The sequence below is a fragment of the Marmota marmota genome, unplaced genomic scaffold, assembly GCF_001458135.2.
Source record: "Marmota marmota marmota unplaced genomic scaffold, marMar, whole genome shotgun sequence".
Taxonomy (NCBI): Eukaryota; Metazoa; Chordata; class Mammalia; order Rodentia; family Sciuridae; genus Marmota; species Marmota marmota.
The window spans coordinates 6762473-6770421 of record NW_026000103.1 but is presented as its reverse complement, the minus strand read 5'-3'; the positions used below and the strand labels follow the sequence as shown (position 1 = coordinate 6770421).

General features: G+C 40.0%; 1 long non-coding RNA gene across 1 annotated transcript in view; it reads right to left on the bottom strand.

Moving 5' to 3' along the window:
* Positions 1-5121: 5121 nt before the first annotated feature.
* The window catches only part of LOC125610833, a 107054-nt gene continuing 104226 nt past the window's right edge, over positions 5122-7949 (bottom strand). Inside the window, exon 3 of the long non-coding RNA XR_007340892.1 lies at positions 5122-6155. This is a non-coding gene — a long non-coding RNA (uncharacterized LOC125610833). The remainder of the gene's footprint in view (positions 6156-7949) is intronic.

The window sequence follows — 7949 nt, the reverse complement described above, 5'->3', positions numbered from 1 at the left end:
GAAAGGAGGTATATTGGCTGAAACTTTGTGATTCCAGATTCCTGTATATAAGTGAGTGAATAATCACTACTTTGGCTCATCTAGAAATCAAGGAAATTTCCTGAAACTTTTCTTCTTCACACAACATCCTCCAACATAGTACATTGGGTTATATTTTTGTCAAGTTTGCAATGCCTTGATAGCTTCAGTTCACTATCATTTCCCTCCTTCATAAATCATGTCATTATTTCATTCTTCAACATTCATCTTTCCATCTCTCCTAGGATCTCCCTAAGAGCTTTGCCGTGTGCCATTCTTCCCCTGGAGAACCCACCTGTAAATTAATTTTTCCCTTTCAAGCTTTCTACATGAATCCCAAAAATGAGGTTGGCTCACCTTGACATTTTATTGTTGTCTGGCATTTTACCCTCAATCTTCCTCAGTATGTCACATATGTTTGTAACTGAGGCCAGAAAAGTTTTAAGAAAAGAGAAAGTAAGAGGAGAGTGAAGGAGAAAGACAGAGGAAGAGGAAGAAAGGTCAAGAAACTAGAGTTTTAAAATTCTCTCTTTTAGATCCATCATTTGGACAATAATCCATCTTTCTGGAATCATTAAATATAAGAAGCCAAAAATTTGGTGGATTTACTCACTCAAGACTCTGTAATAGGTAGAGTGAGTGTCTCTGAAAGTCAGCTGGTAGCATCTGGCAGAGGTTCACTCACAAAAGTACTTATCAGGCTTATTTGTATGGAAGATTCCTAAACCAACACAAGGAAGTTTTATTGAGTAAAACTGGGCTAAATTCTAGGAATCTCAATTTTTAACAATCAGTGGTTTGGGTACTATTGTAGAGAAAGAATATTTCAAAGTCATGGGCTATTCCATCAAAATCTTCATTACTCCCCTGGGCCCCTTGAGAATCCTGACTGAGGAGTTTCAGAGATTAATGTTTCTACAGAAAGAGAATCTTACACAGAAAAACCAGTAAATTTTATTGGAGATTTTTTTTTTTTAATTTAAAGAAGAGCTATCTTGGACAAGTTATGCTCCATAAATAACACACACTTAAGCATTAAACTAAAAAAGGAAAACATTCAACCTCTGAAGCAATTACTGTCCAGCCACCAAAAGAACTGAAATGATTATAGGCAGCCCAGGCCAGATATGTAATGTGGGTGTTAAGACTCTGTTTACAAAACCAATGTGGGAAAGCAAGGAATTTCCAGGCCCAGAGCCACTTGTGTATACAATTGCTCAATTTACATTCTAGAGAAACCCAAAGTTTGTTTGGTGCAGGTGCAAATCTCATATTGCAGAAAAACTGGTACATTCCATGGCAACCACACTGATATGTTGCCCTGACTGGGCCACACCTCCCTCCTTCTCCACTCCCCTTTCCTTGAAGAGCATCTGATTCTGATAAACCAGGATACTTTTAACCATCATTGCTCAAACCCCCCAGGCTAGCTGACAACACTGTGCATTTTGACATTATCAAACAGTAGTTACATAGTCATATATATTCATGATGAAATAAACACTCTTTACTCCAGAATACCCTCTTTTAGTTCTTTCAGAGTGAAAGTTATGTTTGTGAGCATTGGATGGTCTCATGCACTAAGAAATTCAAATTGGCTTAAAGCAAAAGTATTCAAACCTGAAGGATGATGGTAGCACCCCAACCTTGCCGACCAACAAAATGACCTGATTTTGTCATTGTTGCCTGGGTCGACAAGTAATTGAGATTAAACTTTTTCACCCTAAAAAAAAAAAATGTTGCAGACAGACATGGATTCCTTGTATATAATATAAACTCCTGTTCTTATTAACCCTTGAATCTAAGTATGCATCCATTCTGGAGCTTATCGTCTGTTCCTAAAACTTGCAAATTTGATGCAATATTAACTTTCAGCATTGCAGCCTTGTGCTCACGTAGGAGAAAGAAGTTTTCCTTCTTTACTTTCATCCATAGAACCTTTACTTCTGACAGTGTTTGGCTTCATCCCTGATTGATCTTGAACTGGCATGAATTAAAAGGTTCTCTTCAAATGAGAAGTACCATGGAAATAGGCACCTTTCATCTTTGGAGGCAAAGGAGCCCTGTGCCACATGGTGGGTTGGCACTTCCTTTGATCAGTATTTCTTTGCTGAAGCCCAGGAATTGAGTCACCCTACCAGGCATAGCAAGACAATAGGCAGCCAGTATCCCAGTGGAACCAATGCTGAGTAATGATTGGGAATTTCCATCAGAGCATCTTAATCCACAAGCTTGAGTTGTCACCATGAGTTCCACTAGGCCTATTAAAATGACTTGAGGTCACCTCCACTGAGCCTGCCCATTCACTCCAAAACAATTATCTTAATCCCCTTAGCAGACCCAATCCCTTAACACTTATGAAGCGCCCTCCTATGCAGGGTGCTGACATTTTCCAACAACACTAGCCTCTTTGAAATGCCAATCAAAAGTCCTTCTTGTTAAAATACATGACCCTCTCTGCAAGTATAAACAGACCTTCATACATCATCGCCACCGCCATCATTAAAAAGCACTTACAGAACACCCACCTGTGTGTGATGCTGTGCTCCTGGGCCCAGAACATGCAAGTGCCTCAAGTGCTGACCTCAGGAAGGAGTGGTTGCAAACCTGCCACTTCAAGGTTCTTCTGCTGCTTATTTAAGGCAGACTGTGCCTAGAGGCATGGGCCTGCAGCAGATCATTTCTGGTGGCTGGATAATTCCCCCAAGAGGATTAATTAGCTGCTCAACCGAGTGGTTCTTGGAACAGTAGTGTGTGACAAAGCTCTCCACTTAAGTTCTACCAAAATGCTACTTTTCAAAACTCTAGTTACCATTCCTTGGTACTCGACTACTTGGATCTGCATGGGCTGATTCTGAAAGATCTAGCGCAGGTTTTATCCTTCTCCTACCTACTGTCATCCTTTTGGATGTTCACCGCTAAGGAGGGAAAATAATACAGTCAATGGTGGTCCAATGTTGTGCTGCTGGCCCACAAACCCACACCAGAGGTAGGTTTATCTATCATTCTTCCACATGCTTGCCTGGTACCTTTGGAGAAGTCAATAAACATTCCAAGCTTCAGTTTCCTCCAGTGAAAAATGGGAACCGTACCATAATCAGGGTCCCTTTGAAGGTTAAGTGAAACAAAATATGGTGAAAATATAATCAATGGGACTCAACAGTGACAGACAAACCTTGGTTAAAACTTAAACAAGACTCACAGTATATATTAAGTCCAGGGAGGCTTTTGAAAGCACGAATGCAAAAATTCCACAAACACAAAGTGGGTGACAATGCCTGGGAGAAAGGAGTTCAGATGGTAGAAATAGCATGAAAGAAAGGAAGACATTTAAAGCTAGCAGAAGTAAGGCAGAGTAGAACAAAGCCGTAGAACATCTGGGATAGAGGAGCTTCACTGCAGAGTAATGAGAGAGGTGAAGCCTGGGGGAAGGAGAGAGAACCAGCGGTGGGAAGACCTGCTCCATTGTCCATTCATACCTGTTTCCTTGGCCATGTTCACTCATCCAGCAGTTACTGCTGTTTGACATGTGCCTCACTCTGTACTTTGCACATTTACATGATTCCTCATGCAAAAAGCAATATGGTAAACTGGAATGAAAAACGGCTGTGCAGATGTGAGCATAAACCTGGGTCTCACCTCTGTGATTTTAGGCTTTTCTTTAGCACCATTTTACCTTTTTAAGCCACGTCCTCCCTGTGGGCCCATGGAAGACATCTGTTTCACATAATTTAAAAACTTGGTATAATGAAAGAAGACAATGAGATGCTTCGAATCTAACTTAAAACAAACATTTTGACAAAGATATATAGGATCTAATTTCCTTCTCTCCATTGCAATATTTTTTCCCACAATACAAGTTTGATTCCTTCCCTTTACGTAAACCATTCACACCATGACAAGCAATGAAGGCTTTAACAAGAAACATGAAAAGAATAAATCTGAAGATGTGGTCTTCTTTCCCAGTTCAAAGATGCTGGTCCAAAGCAGTTCCACTCAACAGTCTTAACATCTTGAAATGAGTCTTGGTTTCTTGAAATTGATCTTCCATTCAATAGTGCTAGAAAGGCCTTCCCATGTTTGCAAATTTGCACTGTGGCTATCTCAGTCAATTTATGTCTTTCCCAATGTTCAGCCATGATAGGTAACATAAATGCCAGAATTACAAGGGAGCTCAGCTTATCATTGCAATAGATGCAGGTTTTAGCAAACAATATTTTACTTAGTGAAGAGAAGCAAATAATATAAATCAAATGTGGGCTTCATACATCCTTTGATTTCAGACATCCACTGACTAAATTAGATGTGATCAGTGTTGCTCACTCAATTCTGATTGAGTATCCCATTTTAAGCCTACCCCATTGGAACTAACCCATAGGAATTTCAGTGTTGGGATATGGGAACAGTAGTGCTTATTGCTACAGGATAACAGCAAAATTGAATGGGAACAAGTGCTTTAATATTCTGGAACCATTCTACCTAACACAGCCTTTCCAGTTTCCTATGATATCTTCCTTGTAATTTTGATCATAGACCTCCCCACAATCTGAAAACATATCCTTTGTTTACATGTTCATTCATTTGTTATTTTTCTTCACTTGGTAGAATATGAGTTCCTAGAGAAGAGAGAACTTACTTGTCATATTTTAGGGTTTGCCTGCTCAGAGAAGGTACTCAAGAAATATTTAGCAAATTCATAGTATGTGATTAATAATTGAGAGTTTATATAGATAAATGCAAATATGCATGAAAATTCACATGTGTACAGCTTATTTACTATATAATGCCTGTTGTTATAGTTATAATACAGATCTGATAATAAGATTTCATAAAAATATCATATTCTTCACTAAATTTATATATACACATATTTAGAGGGGTTAAGTGCCTTGCTTAGTGCCCCAGCACTGGAGAGGGGCAGTCTTGGGAAGTGAACCCATAAAACCACACCCAGTTTGTGTTTCTTCCATTATGGTGCAGCTGTCTACCCACTAATCTTCGGCTCAAGAGATGGCTGTCATTCTTCTTTACCATAGTCTGTTTAATTGTCTCCTTAATAGCTTGTAACTTTACCCACCCTACCCCAATGTTTCCACAGCCCTCTTTCCAGTCCACAATAGTCATTCCATTTGCCCACACCCGAGGCAGCCCCATGTGGCTCCCTAGCTCTGATCTTGCTATAGAGCCATCACTGTTACAATTTCTAGGAACTGGTTACTCAGTGTTCTTAGAGTCCTTCACTAAATTCATTACTGAAGCATCAGATACCCTGGGCTTTAATCCCCATAGACTAAAGTCCCCCAAAGAAACCCCATGGATTTTCTTACATTTCATGGAAAAGACTTGGAGATCACATGTGCACCAGCCACCGATGGACTCCACACCCAAGCTGTGTGGCTGAAGGGTGACTGCAGCAGCATGGCTTCCAGGTCGAGCTGGGAAATGGGGCCTCCAGAGTCATTGGCTGGGTTACTTACTCTGCTGAAGGCCTGGCTCGCCATGTGAAACTTGCTCCTGGTGGCACTCCTTCTGAGCCCACATTTGGCAGCAAGCAGGCAACATTTTAAAAGACGTTTTTATTTGCTTTAGTGTTTGGTTCATTCTACCCCTCTTTGCTCTGACACTTTGGGACTAAAATATGCTTTTTGCACTTGTGGCAGTGTTCCACCAGGTTCCTGAATCCTATGTTAAATGAGATGGTTGCCAGAGGGGAGCCACAACTGGCAGCGTTGACCTGGCTTTATACTCAGGGGTCTGGGTATAAGGACCTAGCACATGTGAGCGGTTAAACGAGGCATGGGACAGCTTCTTTATCTCCTAAGTCTGATTAACTTCCATTCTAGAGTCTTGCTGCACCAGACATGCCTCATATTCATATATAATACGTAACTTTCTCTTAAGAACTCATGCGAAAAGGAGGTTTGGTTGGGACAAGAGTGCTTTTGTGACAGATTTCATGAAAGGAAAGACTCCACATCACTTTTATGCTTGATTTAACTTGATCCTTTAGTAACAGGAATTTAGCCAGTTATGCTATGAAACAATGCAAATCACATTCACAAGGTCTGTAATATGCCATTCATTAGGTTGACTCTCTTGGCTTCCACTGTGGGTGTCCTCTTGCTCCACCATAAGACCTAAGGGAATACAAAAGAGCCAAGCCACTAAAATAGCTGCAATAGAAAGCACTGTGGTCATAGGGCCAATGCCAACACCAAAGGCATGCACCAACTAAAATGCAGATGTTCGACTTGGCAGTACGACATGGCATGTGGGGATTTCAGAGTCAGTGAACCAAACGGGATGATGAGGGTTTTCATCTTCCAGAACTTGTGCCCATAATTCTAATTGCTAGATTGAATTCTCTTTCTCCAGAAGATTAGCTGTAACTAGTTACTAGGGATGGACTCATGCAGAGAGAACACTTCATTCCTTTTTCTTTCCTTTGGTGCATAAAGTTTTCAGGTGAACAAAAAGACAGGTACATGTTCAGCTACAAATGAAGTCCATTGCTTTCTGTTGTTTCATCTGAAATGCGCCCCTGGGGGAAATGCCCCAACTGCAAATGGGTAGAGAAGTAATGTTTTGTATCACTTAACTTCCCTAAGAAATACCATCCTTTCCTAAAGTTCAGTGCTATTGGTTGAATTGTGGCCTACAACATTCATATGGTGAATTCCTAATCCCCAGCATCTTAGCACTCCAAAAAACACCTTAGAATGTGGTCTTATTTGGAAACCGGTTCATTATATATGTAATTAGTTAAATTAAGATGAAGTCATAGCATTGTCGAATGGGTCCATCATCCAATAGGATTATTACTCTTATAAAGGGGGGGCGGACTTAGACCAAACATGGCAGGAAAACTGCCATGTGAAAATGGAGATAGAGACCAAAGTAACACCAAAGAAGACAAGAAACAACAAAAATTGCCAAACTAAGGGAGAGACCTGGAACAGATTTTCCCTTTCATCTCTTAGAAGGGACCAACCCTGCCACCGTCTTGATCTCAAGCTCCCAGTCTCCAGACCTCTGAGAGTGTTTTTGTTGTTTAAGCCATTCAGTTTGTGGTTAAAGTCCTCAGCAACTAATTAATACAGCAACTGTTTTCTGGCTTGTGTGTGTGTGTGTGTGTGTGTGTGTGTTCGTTCCCCTTAAAGTTAAACTTATTAGGTTAATTCTCTTTACTAATTTTCCAGGTAAATTTTAGACACAGAAATCTAACTTATAAACTAAAAACGGATGTCAGAAATGAACAGATCCTAATATATATTTTTTCAGGCCAATATACTTTCTGTAGGGTTATCTCTACTGTATTTTCACAAATTCTTTAATGTCCTTCTGAGGAAAAAGGAAACCAAAATGTTGAAGAACACAAACTCCAGGAATGAAGCTCTGTGATAGAGTTTTGCATGCACACTGGGCTGGTCTCAGAAACAATATATGTAAGGAGACAAGGCAGAGAAGTACAGCAATGGTGTGGTTGCAATGGAATAATGAAATGACGACTATCAGTTGTAGCCCAACAAGCTGCAACCATAGGAACTGTTGTTTGTGTCACTAATTTCCTTTGATTTTTCTCAAGAAAATAAACCAACCAGAATCTTAAGTGAGCTGTTCTCAAAAGGTCTAAAATTTCCTTGTAAGTTATATATATACAAGTGGTGCTAGAAATGGACTGTAGTGGGTGCTGTGAGGATCACTTAATTTTTTTTTTTTATTTTTGGTTGTTCAAAACATTACATAGTTCTTGATATATCATCTTTCACACTTTGCTTCAAGTGGGTTATGAACTCCCATTTTTAGCCCATATACAGATTGCAGAATCACATCAATTACACATACACTTAATTTTCTCTTCAAGACAGAGATACTCATTCCCTCAGAGACTAGGAGTAATGGCTGCTGAGGCTCATTGCTTAGTCTATCCC